This window comes from Salvia splendens, chromosome 4, assembly GCF_004379255.2.
Source record: "Salvia splendens isolate huo1 chromosome 4, SspV2, whole genome shotgun sequence".
Classification (NCBI taxonomy): domain Eukaryota; kingdom Viridiplantae; phylum Streptophyta; class Magnoliopsida; order Lamiales; family Lamiaceae; genus Salvia; species Salvia splendens.
This window is the reverse complement of record NC_056035.1, coordinates 33,049,663-33,071,509: the sequence shown is the minus strand read 5'-3', so window position 1 is coordinate 33,071,509 and position 21,847 is coordinate 33,049,663. Positions and strand designations below refer to the sequence as shown.

Below are 21,847 nucleotides of genomic sequence, written 5' to 3'. Positions count from 1 at the left end.
TCACAGAAGTCATGTAAGTTGTTCTGTGATAATAAGGCGGCAATCAGTATATCTGAAAATTCAGTTCAGCATGATCGGACAAAACATGTCGAGGTGGATCGACATTTCATCAAGGACAATATAGAGGCCAAGACGGTAGAACTTCCTTTTGTGAGATCTGAAGATCAGTTGGCGGATATACTCACGAAAGCTGCCGATGCAAGAAGCTTCCATGAGGTATTGGGCAAGTTAAGTATCGGTAATCCCATTACTTAACTTGAGGGGGAGTGTTAGAAAGGAAAATATGTAAGTAAGGAAAATAGGTAAGCAAGGAAAAAAAATTAATTAGGGAATGAGTATTATGGCAAATCTTGCCAATTTTATGTAACCTTTGGCCTATTTAAAGGAGGCGTACCTATTGTAATTCTCTGAACAAGTTGAATGAATAATACTCATATCTTTCAACAGGCACTTCTGTTGATTGAATTATCAACTGCATCAATGAACGCCATTAAGGGATACAAACTCTGGTATTGCAAGAAAAGAGTAGAGGTTTACTCTAAAGAGCCTGTTTTTGTCTTTCCAAGAGATCAAAGGAGGATATGGATATCGAATCTGCAGCCTTGCATGGAATACTCGTTTCGGATCATATCTTATACAGAAGATGGTGATTCTGGACACTCCGAAATGAAGTTCTTTACAAAGAGTGTACAGCTTATTCACGAGAACCATTATTCTAGTGCTGAAAGACCAGGAGTGGATGCATCGCATGGAGGGAGCTCTAGTTCCACGAAAAACCACAGGACTGAAGAAATAGAACTAGACTCAGGATTCAAGGTTCAAGATCTAGGAAGAATATTGAAGCTCGCTTGGCTGCAGCATGAGTCATTTTATGGTTTACATGTGAATAGATGTGTTAATGATCATGCAGTAGTCAAGCTTGATGCTAAGCAAGCCAGGCAGCCTTCTGTTGCTCGTCAACTTGACTTGAATGTTGCTTCCGTACCTGATCAGAATGAGGAGTTCACGCCTGCTGTTGAGTCATATAGAGAAGAAGAAAACGGGTGCACTCTAGGGCAAGCAGTTAAGGCAGATGATGCTATTTCTCAAGGCATACACAGAAAATGTGGAGAAGTACCTGCTGATTTGAAGCTGGTTGGTTGCGATAAAAGACAACATAGCGGCAATTGGGAGAGACATGATTCGGATAGCACTCTGACAAACGGATCCCCGTTCCAAGTTCAGAACGATCTATGCTTGGATGAGAACTTTGAATATTGTATATGAAAGATTAATGGGCTAGATTAGATTAATAGGAAATAATTCTATTGTGCTTGGTCCAATGTTACAATTATTCTATTATATATATATGCTCTATTGTAGAGAACATAAGTGACAGAAAACCTAATTTTCTAGAGAGAAAAGCGGCGCTACGTTCACCAAGAGATTTCCTAGCTTTCTCTATAGAACGATTGTACCGAGGAATTGTTCTTGCATCGGATCAGAATACACGTGGACTACGATAGTAGTGGATTCAACTTGCAGGATACAATCGTAGAAGAAAACAACACAACAAGTAAGATTTAGTTCTGTTGTGTATTACGTGCTCAACTTACAATATAATTATGAATTTAGATCTGTTATTCTTGTCTGCAATTTCCGCTGTGCTCATTAGATGAGTACAAGAATTCCTAACAGTGGTATCAGAGCCCGGGGCTCGATTCATAATTTGTTTTGTAATTTGATTATATGTGGCGATTTCAGAAATCAAACCTTTATACTTGGTTTAACAGTCTCGACATAAACTGAAATTAGATTTCAAAGATTAGAAATTAGATTTCAAACTTCAATGTTTCGAGAATTGTTTGAAACATGGGAATCAGATTTCCACAATTTTGAAATTAAAGAAAGCCGAATTGCGATAAATTTTATTGAAGGAGATTCAAGGGGGTTTTTGATGGATTTATTACGACTGTGCAGTGGATTAATGATTCTGTGTTTGTTGACACCAAAACTAAGTATTATTTGTATAATCGTGTGAAGAAGCGGTGGCGTTGAAATCCATATCTTTGATCGACGCCATTGAGGATGAATTGATTAATTTAATTAACAATCAACCCAAACAAATCTAATATTTTGAGAATATCGCCTTAATCAGATCGTTGTGAATAGAGGGATTGTTGCAGTAATTTTGATTGTATACATTGATTCAGAATCAATTTAAGTATAAAGTATCCCTAATTAGTTTATTAATTGGATTAATAAATTTTATTAGAATAATTTTAAATTAATATAATTTTAAATCCACATTTAATTGGAGAATAAAATTTAACTTTATTTGTTGAGCATTATTTGATATCTTATGTGATAAGCATGTTATTTGATTTATGCTTGTTTATTTAACTATAGTAGTTAGAGACCGTGTTATATTATGTCTGGGTAGGCGGCGCCCAGTATGTGTAGTCCGTGTTATGCTATGTCTGGGTAGGCGGCGCCCAGTAATTGTTTAAGATTTTAATATTAGATATTAAATTGACAATTAGTATCACAAATATAAGTCTTGTTTTGAAACAAACGCGTCGTCCATCACAATTGTTTGATGCTCCTAGCCTTTTTGACCACGAGTTTTGCGCCCTCGTGTTTACTCTAAATCCACAAGGTTAAGGCTCATTCATAGATGCATAGTTGGCATCGTGTGATGTGGTTGACTTGCTTAAATTATTTTGAGTAGCCCTCGCAACCAAATGATTTATGGACGCATATTAATTAGATTAATAAACCAAGAATTGTAAAATTATTGTTACAATTGGCTTGGAGACCTACCTCGTGATATTATTGTAGTCATCAGCCCTCGCAGAGGCTGCAATAATATAGACTTGGATCTTGTACCACTAAAATTTATATTAGATATAAATTCGTATTTTATGTTTGGGGGACATAATATATGTTAAATTAGTGGGAGCTAATCAATACAATAAACCTTTTGTTTGATTAGTGGTACAAATGTGATTTTTATATGCTTTTCTGATTTGCTTTCATTTTATTTTCTGTTCAGATAAAATGTCAAACTTGGCTTACAAATGTTTGATGGAAACAAACAAGTTGACTGGGTCAAATTTCACGGATTGGCTCCGTTGTTTGCGCTTGGTGCTAAGGCATGACAAGGTTGGGTATGTCCTGGACAAACCAATCGGTGTCATCCCCGATAAGGAATCTCTTGAGTTTGCTACGTGATGGATCCGCGAGTTTCTGATGTTAGTAAATGCTGGTAGAGAATGAAGATTACGACACAAAGAATTTACGTGGTTCGATTTACTGAAGTAAATCTACATCCACGGGAAGAAGGGAGGGCAAGATTGTATTGCTTGATCTGGGATTACAGCTTACAACACAGACTTGCTATATGGTATTTTATCTCTAGAGAGCTTAACCCTGTCTATCTGATCTAAGTCCTATTTATACATTGAACTAGGATCGTGGTTTGCAGCCCCACTAACAAGATCGTGGGTGAGCAATAACTGCTCAATAACTGCTTCGTACCACTAAATAGATCGTGGGTATAGTGGAGGTCGTGGAGGCCTTTCATGAGTCCACTAACTCCTAGTTCGGTCGAATGCTGAGACCGAACTGCTGGACTTTACCGATCAGCTCTTGCCGATCTGAGAGGAGAGCTTGACTGGTCGGCTTTTACCGAGCTGTAGGCTGAGTCCGAACTCTTTGGTCATGCCGAACTCTTTGGTGCCGAACAGATACTCTTTCTTGGGCCCTGGGCTGATGGGCCGTCACTGTTATTGGGCTTGCCATTAGGGTTTAGTTCGTACCCCATCACTACCCCCCCCCGAAAAGCGAAGTGAATCACTTCGGCGAGGTGAGTCACTTCGGCATTCTGGATAACGGTAAGGGGGAGGCTGACGTCAGGGGACGTGCCTTGCGCGTGCCTGCATTAAATGCGACAGTAAAATCCGGCCGTTGAATCCTGAAAAGGTGGAATTCGAAGCAGCGCAACGATCTCGAAATCTTTCCCGAATCTGATAAATATGCTCTTTCTTCCTCATTTGAACACTTTTGCTGTTGCGTCTTCTATACTCTCTCTTTCTCGAGAAATTTTCTTCCGCTTTCAAGAGCTTCTTCAGACTTTCTTCACCTTCAAAAAGTAAGGAAAATGGCTTCTATTTCTTCTTCGGAGTCGGGTAGCAGTAGGAGAGGCGGTAAGGGGTCTTCTGGCCGGAAAGAGTCCGGGGAGAAGACCGTAGAGTATTTCCATAGTATTTTGAGTAAGGATACTGTGATATCCCTACCCGAAAAATACTTTTTTCCTGGGGGGAAGGCGGTGGTACCTGACGGTGCTCATAGGGCTGACTCCCCGCCGGAGGGTTACGCCACCGTGTACGAGGCCTGCTTAGAATGCGGGCTTCGTTTCCCCCTCCCTTCTGCCTTTATAGATTTACTAGATTTTTTTCAGCTTCCTTTAGGCCAGGTGACTCCGAACTCTTGGAGGCACTTGTCGGCCTTCGCTGCCGAACTCCGTAGGTTAGGAAGGGATTTGTCTTTGAAGGCGATCCTTAAATTCTTTCAATTTAAGAGGAAGGGGTCTTGGTTTTACTTGATCCCTGTACAGCCCTTTAGGGCCTTTTGTAAAACGAAGTGGCCGAAGTGGCAAAACCGCTTCTTCTACTATGATAGGACCGCGGCTCCTAGTTTTCCCTGGAGAGGGCCGAAGTCCGTTATCCGTCATCCTCGGCCTGAACCGTTGGACGAGCTCGATGGCGAGCTCAACAAGATTCCCATAGTTAGGAAACAATACCCGGAGTCTGAGCTCGTCAAGGGCGACGTCGTGTTCGACATCTCGTCTTCGGACGAAGAGGCCGAGGGTGAGGATTTCTCTTTATCTTTATGCTCTACTGCTTTAACGAAGAAAACTAACCTGGCTTTCTTGCTTTTTGGCAGTGTACATGTTGAATAAGGCTATCCGAAAGTCCTCCGAGCTTGTGGAGCCGGAGAGGCAGAGAGCCCCTCGCTCGGCGTCTGAAGCCGAGAAGAATCCGAAGAGGCAAAAAACCTCTTCTTCGGATCCGAAAGAGCCGGAGCAGTGTTCGGCTAAAGGGAAGGGGAAATTTCATGAGTCCCCAAGAGTGCCGGGGAAAGACCTGGTCATCTCCGAGGTGGTTGCAGACATCCCGGAACACGTCCCTGAGCCTTTTCAATGGCCGACGAATTTTGTGGAGGTAAGCTTTCTGACTTGGCTTCTTTTCCACATTTTTTGATGGCCATTGTGTTGAGTTTTTTCCTTGTTCATCTTCAGAGAGCCAAGCTCGTCTCCGTGGAGCTCTCCAAAGCATCCCACGACTACGAGGAGATGCAGAAGGAGTTGCATCTTGCTCGTAGTCTGGCCGAACAGGCTGAGGCCAAATTTGAGAGGGCCCGAGCTGCTAGGATCTCGGCTCAGGATGAAGCCCGGTCAGCCAAAAACCAGCTCATCATCCTGCAAGAGCAGACGAAGCACCGGGAGGCTCAGAAGGAGGCTGCCGCCGTGGCTGCCCAGGGGGAGGCTCTCCGTGTTTACACGGAGAAACTCTTTTTGAGCAGCCAGTTCTCGGCCTTTGTCGGTAGTCTGGTAAGGCTAATTACCGATAAGGGCGAGCAGGGGGCCGACGTCGTGTTGCCTCTGTACAGCCGTGAGATAGCAGCTCGGCTTCAGAATCTGCCGCTCCTTGAGGAGCTCGCTTCATCCTCGGTCCTGCTTTCTGCAGACCGAGTCCGGAGTTGTCGAGCTGATCGGGACGAGAACCTGGAGGCTATCTTTGCCTCCGTGGGACCCGTTTCACCCGCTTCGACTTACAACGGGGAGGGTGAGGCCGAGTCGCTGGAGCTGGAGGCCGAAGTCGAGCGGGCCGGGCATCCGGAGAAGGAAGCCGATCAGGAGGCGGAGGCGAGGCCGGCAGGATGCGAGGCCGAGGCTGAGGTAGCTCAGGAGAAAGAAGCTGAACCAGACCAAGGAGCCGGAGACGAAGCTGGCGGAGTATGATTTCGTCTCCCTTCTCTTAGTCTAGTTTCTTCCTTGTAAAATGGCCTTGAAGCCCTCCTAGTGTAAAAATTTTCCTTGTGAATGAAAAATTCTCCACACTTGTCTTCGTATAGCTTTTCGTACTCGCCTTTATTCCTGTTGTATTTTACTATCTGCTCGGTACAGCTGCCGAACTAATATAGCTGCTTTGTACTCAAGGAGATGGAGATACTTCACTGGAAACGGCTGTACTCTTCGGCTTTAGACGAAGCTGAGAAAAGAGCTATAGCCGATCAGACGAAGAATGACGAGCTTCTGGCTCGTTTAGTGAAGCTGGAGGCCGATAATAAGGACTTAGAGTCCGATAAGAAGGATCTGGAGGCCGAGCTGAATACGACCATTGCTGAGAGGACTGCGTACGAGGATTACATCCGTGTGCGCGGGGGAGTGACCATATCAGATGTTCAGAGTCGAGTTGACGAACTGTGGGAGGAATATCATGTACTCCGGAGGAACAATGCGCTGGAGAGCTCGGCTTGCCAACAAGTTGTGAAATCATTGCGGCGCTGGGCTTCTCGGTACAACATTGTTCTTTCTCGGCGCCCCTCCATAGAAAGATTCCTTCGGCATATCGTGGCAACAGATGCTCGCACTCCAGATCAAACCTCTGGTTCCCTTGTTCAAAATCCTACTCCCAGTCAACAACGAACTCCGGAACAGCCGGAAACGTCAAGACGAGAACGGGCTCAGGAGCACCCGGAATCGTCAAGACAGGGACGGACTGAAATTCGCCGAGGAGCTGTGACTATGAGCGAGCAAGATCAGCAGATGCTTATTGCAGAGACTCTTCATCGCCGAGGTGTTAGAACTTCTCGGGCTCGGGGAAGAGGCGTTGGGTCGAGGATAGCATCTCGTCGACCTGCTTATTCTTCATCTGCTCGGAACAACCGAACTCGGCTTCCAGAGGATTTTGCAGATAGGTGGCTTAACTTCAGCAACCCTGGACAGTAGAATAGTCCTTTGTAATAGCGTAACGCCATTTTGTAGGGTAGCGGAGTTGTATGCCGAACAAGATTTGAAAAATGAAATTTTGTTTTCGCTTCTAACACTGTATTTACAGCTTAGCGAAAAAATTTCATCGTACTTGTCCTCGGTCTTATGAAGTAAACTTCTTTGACCGGACTTGGTCCTTGGTCTTATGAAGTAAACTTCTTTGACCGGACTCGTCTTTGGTCTGATGAAATAAACATCTTTGACCGGACTCGTCTTTGGTCTGATGAAATAAACATCTTTGACCGGACTCGTCTTTGGTCTGATGAAATAAACATCTTTGACCGGACTCGTCTTTGGTCTGATGAAATAAACATCTTTGACCGGACTCGTCTTTGGTCTGATGAAATAAACATCTTTGACCGGACTCGTCTTTGGTCTGATGAAATAAACATCTTTGACCGGACTCGTCTTTGGTCTGATGAAATAAACATCTTTGACCGGACTCGTCTTTGGTCTGATGAAATAAACATCTTTGACCGGACTCGTCTTTGGTCTGATGAAATAAACATCTTTGACCGGACTTGGTTTGTGTTCTAATTTGGCGATTTTTGTCGCCGGGATCGAACTTTCCCTTGTCCTAATTCGGCGAGTTTTATCGCGTGGATCGGACTTTCCCAGTTAACCGAAGTGGTCTTATGCAGTAAACCTCTTTGACTAGACATGGTCGTCCCCGGTCTTATGAGGTAAACTTCTTTGACCGAACTTGGTCGTCCTAATTCGGCGAGGTTTATCGCGTGGATCGGACTTTCCCTTATTGCAGTTCGTTTCAGACGAAGTGCTTATTTCTTAAGCCGAATTGTGGTCTTGTATCTTCCTGAGAAGCTTGGACTCACAATCGTTGGCTTATTGCAGTTCGTTTCAGACGAAGTGCTTGTTAAGCTGAATTGCGGTCTTGTATCCTCCTTGGAAGCTTGGACTCACAATCGTTGGCTTATTGCAGTTCGTTTCAGACGGACTGCTTGTTAAGCTGAATTGTGGTCTTACATCCTCCTTAGAAGCTTGGACTCACAATAGTCTTTAATAATCGATCTAAAAAGGGGATCAGTCTTTAAAGAACGATATACCTTGGTACCATTTGTAAGAGACGACAAGCACATAGAGACAAAACACATAGAGAAAAAATGAAAAAGATGAAAGAAAAAAACTTTAAACTTTTTATAAAACGACAAGTAAAAGGTACAAGTAAAAAACAAACAAATAAAAACATGTACCCCTATGACCGAACTAGACACAAGACAGACTGACCGGACCTTGTCTCTTACAAGTGGAACTTCTTGAGGTTGGAGACGTGCCATGTTCGGGGTACTTGTTCTCCTGACATGTGAGTCAATTTATAAGACCCTTTGCCGAGGACTTCTGACACCCGATACGGACCCTCCCATGTGGGCTCGAGTTTGCCCAGCTTTTCTGCTCGGCTTACTTCGTTGTTTCTCAAGACGAGATCTCCCACTTGAAATTGAAGCTTTTTCACCCTTTGGTTATAATACCGGGCTACTTGCTCCTTATACTTGGCTGCTTTTATGCACGCCAATTCTCTTCTTTCTTCGGCGAGATCTAGTTCTGCTCTCAGTCCATCGTCATTCATTTCTGAGGAGAAATTTAGAGTTCGGGGACTGGGTACGCCGATCTCCACCGGAATTACGGCTTCAGTGCCGTACACCAGACTATACGGAGTTTCACCGTTGGAGGTTTTGGGTGTAGTTCGGTAGGACCATAGGACTTGAGGGAGATTTTCTACCCATTGTCCTTTGGCTTGTTCTAACCGAGCTTTTAACCCTTTCACCAGAATCCGGTTCGTTACTTCCGTTTGTCCGTTTGCTTGGGGATGGGAGACCGAAGTGAACCGCTGTTGAATGTTCAGCTCTTGGCACCAATTCTTGAACGTCTTGTCGGTGAACTGAGTCCCATTATCCGAGATGAGGATGTGGGGTATGCCAAATCGGCACACTATGTTCTTCCAGACGAAGTCCAATGCCTTTGAGCTCGTTATCGTAGCTAATGGTTCAGCCTCCACCCACTTCGTGAAGTAGTCCACGGCAACGATAAGGAATTTCATTTGCCGAGGAGCTTGAGGAAGTGGTCCCACTATGTCTATGCCCCATTGCATGAAAGGCCAAGGGCTTTGCATAGTGTATAGATCGGTCTGCGGCATCCTTGGGACATTTGCATGAATTTGGCACTTCGTACACTTCTTGACGAGCTGCACTGCCTCTTGTACCATGGTTGGCCAATAATATCCCCATCTCAGAACTTTTTTAGCTAAAGCTCTGGCTCCGATGTGGCTACCGCACGATCCTTCATGAACTTCTCTGAGGATGTAGTCCGTCTCTTCTGGTCCTACGCACCGCAATAACGGCTGGAGGTAAGACTTTCTAAAGAGGACTCCTTCATGAAGTTCGTACCGAAGTGCTCGGCACGTGATCTTCCGAGCTTCTCTCTTATCCTCGGGCAATTGTCCTTGATCCAGATACTGCAAGATCGGCGTCATCCAGTTCGGCGAGCTGGATACTGAATGTACCTCGGCTTCATCAATGCTTCGATGCATTAATTCTTCCGCCTTTGAGCTCGGATCTGAGGCCAACTTACTTAAGGTATCTGCTCGGCTATTTTCCGCTCTAGGAATGCGGATTATCCGAAAATAGGAGAAACTTCGGCTGATGCTTCGCGCTTTGTCCAAATACTTCTTCATTCTCTCGTCACGAGCTTCACTTGTACCCAACATGTGATTTACTATGACTTGTGAATCACAATGGACTTTGAGAGATTTGACGAGCAGACTTTGCGCTAACTGGAGTCCGGCCAGGAGGGCTTCGTACTCGGCTTCATTATTAGTAGTGGGGAATAGGAACCGAAGTGAGTAGGTTACCTCGTGTCCGTCGGGAGCGACAAGTAGAATACCAGCTCCACTTCCCATCTTGTTTGAAGCTCCATCTACGAATCCGCTCCAGCAGTCCGGCGGCTCTACTTCGGATTCCAAGGGCTGTGCTAGTTCGGCATTGGCAGAATTCTTCTGTTCGGCAATAACAGGAATTGCTTGATCGAACTTTGCTTCCGCAAGAAAATCTGCCAAGGCTTGTCCCTTGATGGCTTTCCGAGGTAGATATTCAATTGTGTGCTCTCCCAACTCTATAGCCCACTTGGCGATTCTGCCTGATGCTTCTGGTTTGGTCAACACTTGCCGAAGTGGCAGATCAGTTAAGACGCATACCTTGTGAGCATAGAAGTATGGCCGCAGTCTCCTTGCTGCATTTACTAATGCCAGAGCAATCTTTTCCAGTGGTTGATACCTGGTTTCTGGACCTCTTAATGCTCGGCTTGTAAAATAGATGGGAAGCTGCTTTAGGCCTTCTTCTCGTACAAGCACCGCGCTGATGGTTTGATCCGATGCCGCTAAGTATAAGAATATTACTTCGGCTTCGGTTGGAGCAGAGAGAATAGGAAGCTCGGCTAGATAACTTTTGAGCTCGTCAAAGGCCTTTTTCTGCTCGGCTCCCCACTCGAACTTTGGTGCCTTTTTCAACACCTTGAAGAACGGCAGTTGCTTTTCGGCTGCTTGGGAAAGGAATCGATTCAGTGCGGCTAGACATCCGGTTAGCCTTTGCACGTCATGTATGGACTTCGGCATTGCCATGTTCTGAACGATTTGAACTTTTGAGGGGTTTGCCTTGAGTCCGTCCTTTGAAACCCAACAACCCAGAAACTTTCCCGAATCTACCAAAAAGGTACACTTTTGGGGATTAAGTTTGAGGTTGGCTTTCTTGAGCACGTTGAGAGTGGACTTGAGGTTGTGCTCGTACTCCGAAGTGCTTTTGCTTTTGACGACTATATCGTCAACATACACTTCGACCTCCTTTCCAATCAGGTGCCGAAAAAGCTTGTCTACCATCCTTTGATAAGTGGCTCCGGCATTCTTTAAACCGAATGGCATCTTTTTATAAGCGAAAATGCCGAAATCAGTAATGAAGGCCGTTTTTGAAGCGTCAATCTCATCCATTAAAACTTGATGGTATCCTTTGTACAGATCAAGAAAACAAAAAATTTCAAAGCCTATCAAAGCTTCTACTTTTTTATCTATGTTCGGAAGGGGATAGCAATCTTTGGGACAGTGCTTATTTAGATCGGTGAAATCTATGCACATCCGCCATCCTCCTTCCTTTTTCTTGATCATGACAGGATTGGCCACCCACGAAGGATACTTCACTTCGAATAACACATCCGCCTTCAATAATTGACGGACTTCGTCATGGATGACTTGACTTCGTTCTGCCGCAAAGAGTCTTTGCTTCTGTTTTATCGGCCGGACTGAAGGATCAATATTTAACCGATGAGTGATTACCTCGGGGGGCACTCCGGTCATGTCCAACGGAGACCATGCAAAGACGTCTTTATACTCCTTGAGGAGCTGGATGGTTTTTTCCCGAAGTAGGGGCGTTCCCGCGAAGCCGATCTTAACCGTTCTGGATGGATCGTCTTCGTACAGCTGAACTGTCATCGAGTTCGGCTCCGGTATGACTTCGGTCATCGCCTCTGACTCCGGCTGCTGTGATTGCTATGCTTGGTGGTGCCGATCTGACTGCTCGGCACTTCTAAGCGCAATTTGCAGACATTCCTTTGCTCTCTTTTGGTCACCTCGGATGACCGCTATCCCTCCTTTAGTAGGGATCTTGATGGTGAGGTGATAGGTGGAGCAAACGGCCCGAACTGTGTTGAGCCAGTCTCTTCCCAGGATGACGTTGTACGGGGACCGAGCTTTCACCACGAAAAACTCAATCATCGTACTGGAGCTAGTAGGCGCTTTCCCCACCGTGATCGGAAGGCTGATAATACCTTCAGGGCAGGTGTCCTCCTGGGTGAAGCTCTTCAGGGGAAGCGGAGCCGGACTGAGCCGAGCTGGGTCCACTTCTAGTTTGTCGAAGCACTCTTTAAAAAGAATGCTAACCGACGCTCCTGTATCCACAAACACCCTGTGGATCAGTTTGTTTGCCACTCCGGCTTGGATGACAATGGCGTCTTGGTGAGGAGAGATGGCCGGGACGGGATCAGCAGCCGAGAACGTAATCACTTCGTCCTGCTTCAGCCTTTTATGCGTTGGCTCCTCTCGATTGGAGCCTCTGCGCTCTGACTTTAGGGACGACTTGGTCTTCCCGGCAGGGAGAGCGTCAATAGTCTGGATTACTCCATCATATTGCGGCTCGTCATCGTCTTCGGGATCCGGCTGCCTTTTCGGATCCTGAGGAGCGCAGTTCGCACCACTCTGCTTTTTATTCTTCTTTGGCTGCTTGCTTCGGTATTTTTTCAATGTCCCTGCCTTCACAAGAACATCGATACCTGCAGCCAAGTTTCTGCACTCCTCAGTATCGTGACCGTGGTCTTGATGGTAGGAGCAGTAGCTATCCTGTGGTCGGCGCGCGGCTGATTTCGTCATCCGCTTTGGCTTTTCGAATAGGTCAGCGTGCAGTTTGAAAATTTCCGCTCTCGGCTTGTTCAGCGGTACGAACTGAGCGGGCGGCTTCTCGGGATTGAGACGAGGTCCCAATCTGTCTTGCACCGGAGCCCTTTGAATTCTTTCAAATGGAGTCCGGCGAGGATGCCCCTGATCGCTATGATCGGGCTTCCTTCTGTCTCCTCGGGTCGATGAGCTGTCTAACGACCGTTTGCGACGGTCTGCCTCATCGGCCCGGGAGTACTGGTCCGCAATGTCCCACATTTCCTGAGCTGTCTGCGGACCGCACTCAACGAGCTTCCTGTAGAGAGCTCCGGGCAGGATTCCATTTTGGAATGCCGAGATGACAAGCAGATCGTTGAGATCGTCTACTTGCAGACATTCCTTGTGGAATCTTGTCATAAAGTCGCTGATTTTTTCGTCGCGACCTTGACGAATGGAAAGCAGCTGAGCCGAAGTGATTCGGGCTTCCGCTTTCTGAAAGAACCTCCTGTGGAAGGCATCCATTAGATCTCGGTAAGATCTGATGCTGCCCTGGGGGAGGCTATCGAACCACCTTCTCGCGTTCCCGATGAGCAGCTCGGGAAACAGCTTGCACATGTGGACCTCGTTGAGACCCTGGTTCGCCATGTTATATTGATAGCGCCCCAAGAAATCGTGAGGGTCCACGAGCCCGTCGTAAGTCATCGACGGAGTTCGGTAGTTCTGTGGTAGGGGAGTTCGGGTGATGTCGTCCGAGAACGGAGTCTTCAGTGCTCCGTACACGGCGAATCCGATATCTCGTCGGTATGGAGGAGATTGAGTTCTCCTGTGATTCCGGTACCGAGGAGGAACTGGAACATGTTGGGGACAGGGATTCTTTCTCCTGGGAGATGCGACACTACTGCGGTAGTGACTTTCTTTTGCGGAGGGAGAAGGAGAATCCGTCGTTTTCGTCTCCGGCTGCTTTTGGCTTTTTCGCAGGAAGGTTAAGAATTCCTCCTGCTTCGCCGCCAAAAACTGCTTGACAGCCTCATTCAAATCGGGCTGCTGGGAAGACTCAGTGGGACGATTTTTGGAGCGGCTTGTTCCTTCGCCATGAGAACTGGTGGTGGATTTATCCCTAGGCTGTTTTCCAGACCTATGGGATGGATTGGCTTCCTCCTGGTTCTCACGGGCAGGAATACGGGTACTCTGCGATCTGGTATGCATTTTTTGGGTGGAAAAAATGGATCAAAAATTCGCTTTATCACAAATTTTGTTCTCTGTTTCCCACAGACGGCGCCAGTGATGGATCCGCGAGTTTCTGATGTTAGTAAATGCTGGTAGAGAATGAAGATTACGACACAAAGAATTTACGTGGTTCGATTTACTGAAGTAAATCTACATCCACGGGAAGAAGGGAGGGCAAGATTGTATTGCTTGATCTGGGATTACAGCTTACAACACAGACTTGCTATATGGTATTTTATCTCTAGAGAGCTTAACCCTGTCTATCTGATCTAAGTCCTATTTATACATTGAACTAGGATCGTGGTTTGCAGCCCCACTAACAAGATCGTGGGTGAGCAATAACTGCTCAATAACTGCTTCGTACCACTAAATAGATCGTGGGTATAGTGGAGGTCGTGGAGGCCTTTCATGAGTCCACTAACTCCTAGTTCGGTCGAATGCTGAGACCGAACTGCTGGACTTTACCGATCAGCTCTTGCCGATCTGAGAGGAGAGCTTGACTGGTCGGCTTTTACCGAGCTGTAGGCTGAGTCCGAACTCTTTGGTCATGCCGAACTCTTTGGTGCCGAACAGATACTCTTTCTTGGGCCCTGGGCTGATGGGCCGTCACTGTTATTGGGCTTGCCATTAGGGTTTAGTTCGTACCCCATCACTACGTTTGACGTTGAAGCTCATTAGAAACACATTGATAATGCTTATGATGCTCAGTGTGTCATGTTGTCATCTATGAGTTTGGAACTGCAAAGACAACATGAACACATGTTACTATATGAAATGCTTAAGCACTTGGAGAGTTTGTATGCTTCACAAGCTCAAATTATGGAGTATGAGATACTTCGCGATCTCTTCAAGTGCAAGATTCATGATGGAAGCAAGGTTTCTGAGCATGTGCTGAAAATGATTGGTTTGATTAAGAGGTTAGCATCGATTGGAACGGTGTTCCCCGCAAATGTCTCAACAAATCTAATTTTGCAGTCTCTTCCTAGTAGTTTTGAGAATTTCATTGTGAATTTCAGCATGAACAACACGAAGGTTGGGCTGCCAGAGCTGCACAATAGGCTTAAGACTTATGAGTCTTCCACTGCTAAGGTAAAATCTGTGCTCATGGTGAGCTCTTCTACGAAGTCTTCGAAATGGAAGAATAAGCAGCAACAGAAGAAGAAAGCATCTAAGGATGCTGTTTTAAATCCTAAGAGTGGAGGGGCCAATAAGAAGTCGAAATTATCAAAGGATGAGTGTCTTTTCTGTCATGAAAAGGGACACTGGAAGAGAGACTACCCAAAATTCAAGGCACAAGATGTAGAAAGTGGGAGCTCACGTATGTTTGTCATTGAGATAAATATGTCTATGAATAATTCACAATCTTGGGTATTAGATACAACTTGTGGCTCACACATTTGTAGTAATGTGCAGGGGCTAAGTGACTGCAAGAAAGTGAGACCTGAGGAAGTTGATTTGCGTGTTGGAAATGGAACAAGAGTTGCTGCCGAAAGCGTGGGAACTTATGGATTAGATCTTCCCTCAGGACATAGACTAGATTTACATAATTGTTATTTTGTTCCAGTTATTTCAAAGAATATTATTTCCATTCCGATGTTAGACATTGAAGGTTTTTCCTTCCATTTTGCAAACAACAGATGCTCGTTTTCTTTTAATGGATTGTTTTATGGAAATGTCACTCTTGAAATTGGATTATATATGCTTGAATACAAACGAAATATTCTCAATGTGCAAAATAAAAGACCTAAGCTAAGTAATAAAAATAATGCAACTTATCTTTGGCATTGCAGACTTGGTCATATTAATGAGAAAAGAATAGCAAGATTGAGAAAGTTAGACTATCTCACTTCACTTGATTTAGAATCCTATAGAGGTTGTGAATTCTGTCTCAAAGGAAAATGACAAGTAAACCATTTTCTGGGAAAGGGGTACGTGCCAAAGATTTGCTAGAGTTGATTCACACAGATGTGTGTGGACCGTTTCCAACTCAAGCAAGAGGTGGTTATTCGTACTTCATATCTTTTACTGATGATTTATCAAGGTATGAATATGTGTATCTTATGAAAAATAAATCTACAAGGCTAGGTTAGTGGCAAAGGGTTATAGTCAGCGCGAAGGCATTGACTATGATGAAATCTTTTCGCCAGTTGCTAAGATCAAGTCAATTAGGATATTACTTGCAATTGCTGCATACTACAATTTTGACATTTGGCAAATGGATGTCAAAACCACATTTCTCAATGGAGAATTAGGAGGTGATGTCTATATGACACAGCCTGAAGGTTTTGTATCGAAAGAAAGGCCGAATGCAGTGTGCAAGCTAAAGAAGTCCATCTATGGACTTAAGCAAGCTTCGAGGAGTTGGAATATTTGTTTTGACAGAACAATCAAATCGATTGGTTTTGTCAGAAGTAAAGAGGACCCATGTGTTTATAGTAAACGAGAGAATGGTAACGTTGTCTTCCTTATCATATATGTTGATGACATCCTGATTATGGGAAGTGATCGTTCCATGATGCAATCCGTGAAAGAGTGGTTGTCTAGTTCTTTTATGATGAAGGATCTAGGTGATGCTTCCTATATCCTTGGAATTATGATCTATCGAGATAGACCAAATAGGATGTTAGGATTATCACAATCCACTTACATAGACAAGTTGCTAAGACACTTCTCAATGGAGAATTCTAAGAAAGGTTTTCTTCCTATGGGACATGGCATTGTGTTGTCAAAGAAGGATTGTCCTTCTAATGATAAAGAAAGAGACAACATGAAAAGGATCCCGTATGCTTCGGCTATAGGATCTATTATGTACGCCATGATTTCTACTAGGTCAGATGTGGCCTATGCGCTTAGCATGACAGGCAGATTTCAGCAAAATCCCGGTGAGGAACATTGAAAAACTGTTAAGACTATTCTTAAGTACCTTAGAAGGACTAAAGAATATTTCTTAGTCTATGGTGGACAACCAGAGTTATCAGTTACTAGGTACACTGATGCTAGTTTCCAAACAGACCATGACGACTATAAGTCTCAGTCTGGATATGTTTTTGTCCTCAATGGTGGAGCAGTGAGTTGGAATAGTTCCAAACAAGGTACAACTTCCCATTCCACCACCGAAGCCGAGTATATTGCTGCTTCTGAAGCTGCCAAAGAAGTTGTTGCTTTGTTAGAGTTCGTTAAAGAAGTGTGTGTCATCCCAAGTGTCAATAGTGCAATACCTTTGTATTGTGACAACACTGGTGCTGTTGCGCAAGCAAAAGAACCCAGAGCTACGAACAGGAACAAACATGTTCCCAGAAGATATCATCTGATCAGAGAAATAACTGAAAGATGCGACATAAAATTAGAAAGAGTACCCACTGATGATAATTTGGCTGATCCTTTCACCAAACTGTTATGTATAGCAAAACACAACAAGCACTTTGAGAGCTTAGGTGTTAAGCATGTTGGTAGATGGCTTTGAATCAGTGGGAGTTACAGTGTTATATGTCTTAGAAACATTTTGGGTTGAGACAATATTACTTGATCACATTATATGAAAATTTTATTTCCTATGGGTTTTGTGCACTTATTGAAATAATTATTTGAAATGTTTGTATTTATTCTAAATATTTGTTCCCTTGAATTATGATTGTCGTTAATGGTGTGAGACATTAATGATATAGTATAATTCTAAAATAGTCATAACCAATGATCATCAAGAATGGGATATTGATGATATGTTATAGCTTAGCATGTGGTTTGCATCACATTCTTCGAGAATGTAGTTGTTCTCACAACTATGAGATATTAGATACTCGTGATGGACACATGGTATACTTAGGAGAGTATTAGTATACCCTACTATTAAACTGTTTTGTTAAGTGCCTACAGTTTATTAGTACATGAAGTATGTAATAGTCCTTGGATCTGAGGTCATTACACATTTTGTTTGTTGAGTGATGTGCTTTGATCTTGTCCAACGCTTTGCCTCCCAAAGGAGGATTGAGACACGGACTTGTATTGGGTATATCATAAGATAAATGGAAATGGTAGTTGAGACAAGAATGAGATTCATTCCTTGATTAGAATTTCGAGAGAACACTCAAATTCTCTATATTACTTTACCATTAAGTCATTGGCCAATGCAAAGATATATTCAATTAAAGTAATTAAATATGATCGAATGAGTCATTTAATAAAGATGAGATAAATTGATTGAGCTATTTGGATGACGCATGACAAATCTTAGGCTCAATCGGGTGGTTCGTGAATGAAAGGATATTACTATAAACTTTGTGTAAAGGTTTGTTTATCGAATTCACGTAAACGTCCTTCGTATATCGAGCTACGTTGCCAACACATTCTAGGAGTTTTGTGCAGACTTCGATTAGATCGTCGTCGATAATAAGGGCCTAAAGGGTCACACTATATGTGTATTTTGATCCGCTCAAGGGCACAATGTTAGAGCTGTGTATTATATCTAATGCTAGTCCAAGTAGGAGATTGAAAGATTAATGGGCTAGATTAGATTAATAGGAAATAATTCTATTGGGCTTGGTCCAATGTTACAATTATTCTATTATGTATATATTAGACGAAAGGTTGGGTAATCGATATCATTCTTATTCAATGTAATTAGATGATAGGGATTACATATTATATAGACTACACAATATTTATAAATAAGGAAAACCTAATTTACATTGATTGCTTCCTCTATTTTAGGCTAAATATACTCTCGTATCTTCTCTTGATTTCCCGTGATATTCTCCGATATCTTTCAATATCTTCTAACATTAGTTGTTCTTATGTAGGTTTTTGTCACTTCACTAAAGCTAACAAAATCATCTTTTTCGGGTGTCATGGTATCAGTTGCTCCACAGTCAAAAATCCAACCCTTCGATTTTCTATCAGATACATGGTGAACATGGAATGCAGCGGAAATTAAGGGGGCAAACTGATTTTTAGACACAAAATTTGGGGTGTTTTCGGAAATTAGGGAAGTTCTGGACTTAATTTCAAATTTATCATAGTCTGGGGGCCAACATGAAATAAGGCGGGGTCTTTTCTGATATTTTTGTTTTTCAGGGGGGACAAACTGATATTTAGCAAAACATGAGTTAGGGTTTGGTTTTAATCCAAACCCTTTACCTCCACCCTCGGCGCCGCTCCTCGATTCCGTCCGTTCCGCGAAATTCCCGGCACCTCGAACGTTGCCGCCGGCTGATTGACCCTCCAATCGGACTCCGGCACCCTGTCCAGTGTTTTCCCCTTCTCTTTTTTGTGGGATTCCTTCACCGCCTATTCCGACGGCCATTTTCGCCTGGGCCGTCGTCGCTCTCGCATTTTGCCGTTCCTCCCACCACTCTGGATATCCCAATCGCTTGAAGCATGTCTCCCATGTGTGTTTCTGCTTTCCACAGTGTGAACACCATAATTTCGAGGTGTCCGGTCGGTTGGAGCGGTTGGGAGCGACGGTGCGCGGCGGTGGAGGCCCGTTCCGGTTCGTGGGACGCTGACTTTGGGCGGCGAGCCCTTGTCCGATCCCCCCCCTAAATGATGAATCGGCCAATCCAGGTGCTCCTCCGGTTGGTGGAGAGGACGTCGGTGGCATGATGTTTAATCGAGCCGCCTCCTTCTTCACCATGCCGTAGGCAGCCTCGACTGATGGAGTAGGGTCTTCCTTCAGGATCTCTCGCCTAATGGAGTCGTACTCCTGATTCAGTCCCGTTAGGAACTTGATTAACCGTTTCTCGGTTGAATGCACTCGGAATTGGTCGATTCCTTTATCGCAGCAACTGATCGGCTGTTTCTGGCATCGATCGATGTTAATCCATAGTCCGTGGATTTTCCGGTAGTATGTCTCCAGGTCCATGTTGCCTTGTTTGATGTATATTGCTTGTTCTTCCAGGTTGTAGATGAGATATCGATCTGCTTTGTTCTCGAATGTCACCGCAAGGCTGTCCCACAGCGCTTTGGATGTTTGGTGGTGTGCGAAATCGGGGATGATATCGTCTTCGATATTGTCAATGATCCACGAGAACACTACCAAGTCGTTCTCCTCCCATTCGTCGAACCCTTTACTCCCTGGGTTCGGCGGCTCGTTCCGGATGTATGAGTAGGCTCCTCGGCCTCCAATTTTCACCTTGATCAATCATGACCAAAGGGGGTAATTTCTTCCATTCAATTTGAATGCAACAGTAATGCCTTTGCTATTCCTTAGGCTTGTAATCTGTTCGGTCGGTTTTGTGTCTTCTGCCTCTGACATTTTGATGCAGGATTATGGTTTCTCGGTTGGTTTTTGGCTGGAAATAGGTCGGGAAAGGTATATTTTGGCTATGATGAATCGTTTCTGAGCCAAGGATAGATCTGCTCTGAGGCCATATTAGACGAAAGGTTGGGTAATCGATATCATTCTTATTCAATGTAATTAGATGATAGGGATTACATATTATATAGACTACACAATATTTACAAAAAAGGAAAACCTAATTTACATTGATTGTTTCCTCTATTTTAGGCTAAATATACTCCCGTATCTTCTCTTGATTTCCCGTGATATTCTCCGATATCTTTCAATATCTTCTAACATTATATATGCTCTATTGTAGAGAACATAAGAGACAGAAAACCTAATTTTCTAAGAGAGAAAAGCGGCGCTACGTTCACTAAGAGATTTCCTAGCTTTCTCTATAGAACGATTGTACCGAGGAATTGTTCCTGCATCGGATCAGAATACACGTGGACCACGATAGTAGTGGATTCAACTTGCAGATATAATCGTAGAAGAAAACAACACAACAAGTAAGATTTAGTTCCGTTATGTATTACGTGCTCAACTTACAATATAATTATGAGTCTAGATCTGTTATTCTTGTCTGCAATTTCCGATGCGCTCATTAGATGAATACAAGAATTTCTAACAGTATAAAGATCATCCGTTGGCTGGAATGCGAGGGCCATATTACGAAGGATTTCGGACAGAAGTTGCTGACGTGGTTCAGTCTAAGATCCAGTGAGCAGGAACGCAGAGTGTTATACATACTTTAATTGATGATCCGAGTAGTTTGGCAGAACAGTTGGTTGACTCATTTTCAGGTTTATCTGACAAAAGGCCACAAAATGGCTCGGGTAGTGTGTTTTGGCGTTAAACTTTTTGGGCTATATACATTTGTGATTATCATTCTTGTGATGTCTTAAAGTTGACCATGATTTGGCTTTTGTTTACAGGTGTTTTTTTTGCTGAATGAACTCGGAGAATGCTTGTCCGTATCAATGGTCTATTAATAAGCTGGCACAGATAAGAAGTAAGAACATCATCCCTGATTCCTTTACTGACTGCCTATTGTTTGAGAAAGTTGTGGGACAAATTTTCAATAGCTAAGCCTCCTGATTGCTCATTGATAAGTGAATGTAGATTCCATTAATACTAGGCATGATTGTTGTTGTAGACATATGCTTATTTATCTGGTCTTTCAAAATTCTATTTAAATTTAAAATGTAGGATCATCTGATGTGACTGCTGTATTCCCCTCCAATTATTAATTTTATCAATATAACTGAATGGCTTGCGAAGCCGTTATTAGCGGTTTGGGACACTCATGTTCATGTAAGCAATGTATAAATCTTGTCTTACTGTAATTGAGTCGTTTGTTTAGTGTGATAATTTCATCTTCTGACAAAACTTAACAATTTTTCTTTCTCATTGTACTTTTTTTTTAATAATATTAACACCGCTCTTTTAATTCTTGTATCCAAAAGAAACGCCTCACATGTCGTGGAATGGAGGGAGTAGTAAATTGATCTCATTAGCCATGGGGCACCGAGCGGCATCTTAGTTGTATAAGGGTGCCCAAATCTTACAACAAAAATGAAAGATTTTAAAGGTTAAAAAAAAAGTGGTGGTGTTTTTGTGCACATGCCTTTCTCACAACAAAGACAAGGAAATAATAAGTCTTTCTCAGCTCCATCATATTAGTCAGGCTCTTGCTTCATTGTTTCTCCTTGTTCTTTACAACTTGTGCATATTTCTATGCTTCACGCCTTCACCTATGTTTTTTTTTATTATCTTAGTTCATAATGAAAATGGAAGAACTCTTGACCCTAGGAAAACAAGGTGATAATTGAGGGAAGATAAAAAAGTATCGAGAAATTAATACTAATATTGATTATAT

At 43.6% G+C, this 21,847-nt stretch overlaps 1 pseudogene; it reads left to right on the top strand.

Annotated features, from left to right (window-relative positions):
- Positions 1-420: 420 nt before the first annotated feature.
- LOC121801005 lies at positions 421-20,923 on the top strand (annotated as a pseudogene).
- Positions 20,924-21,847: the final 924 nt, after the last annotated feature.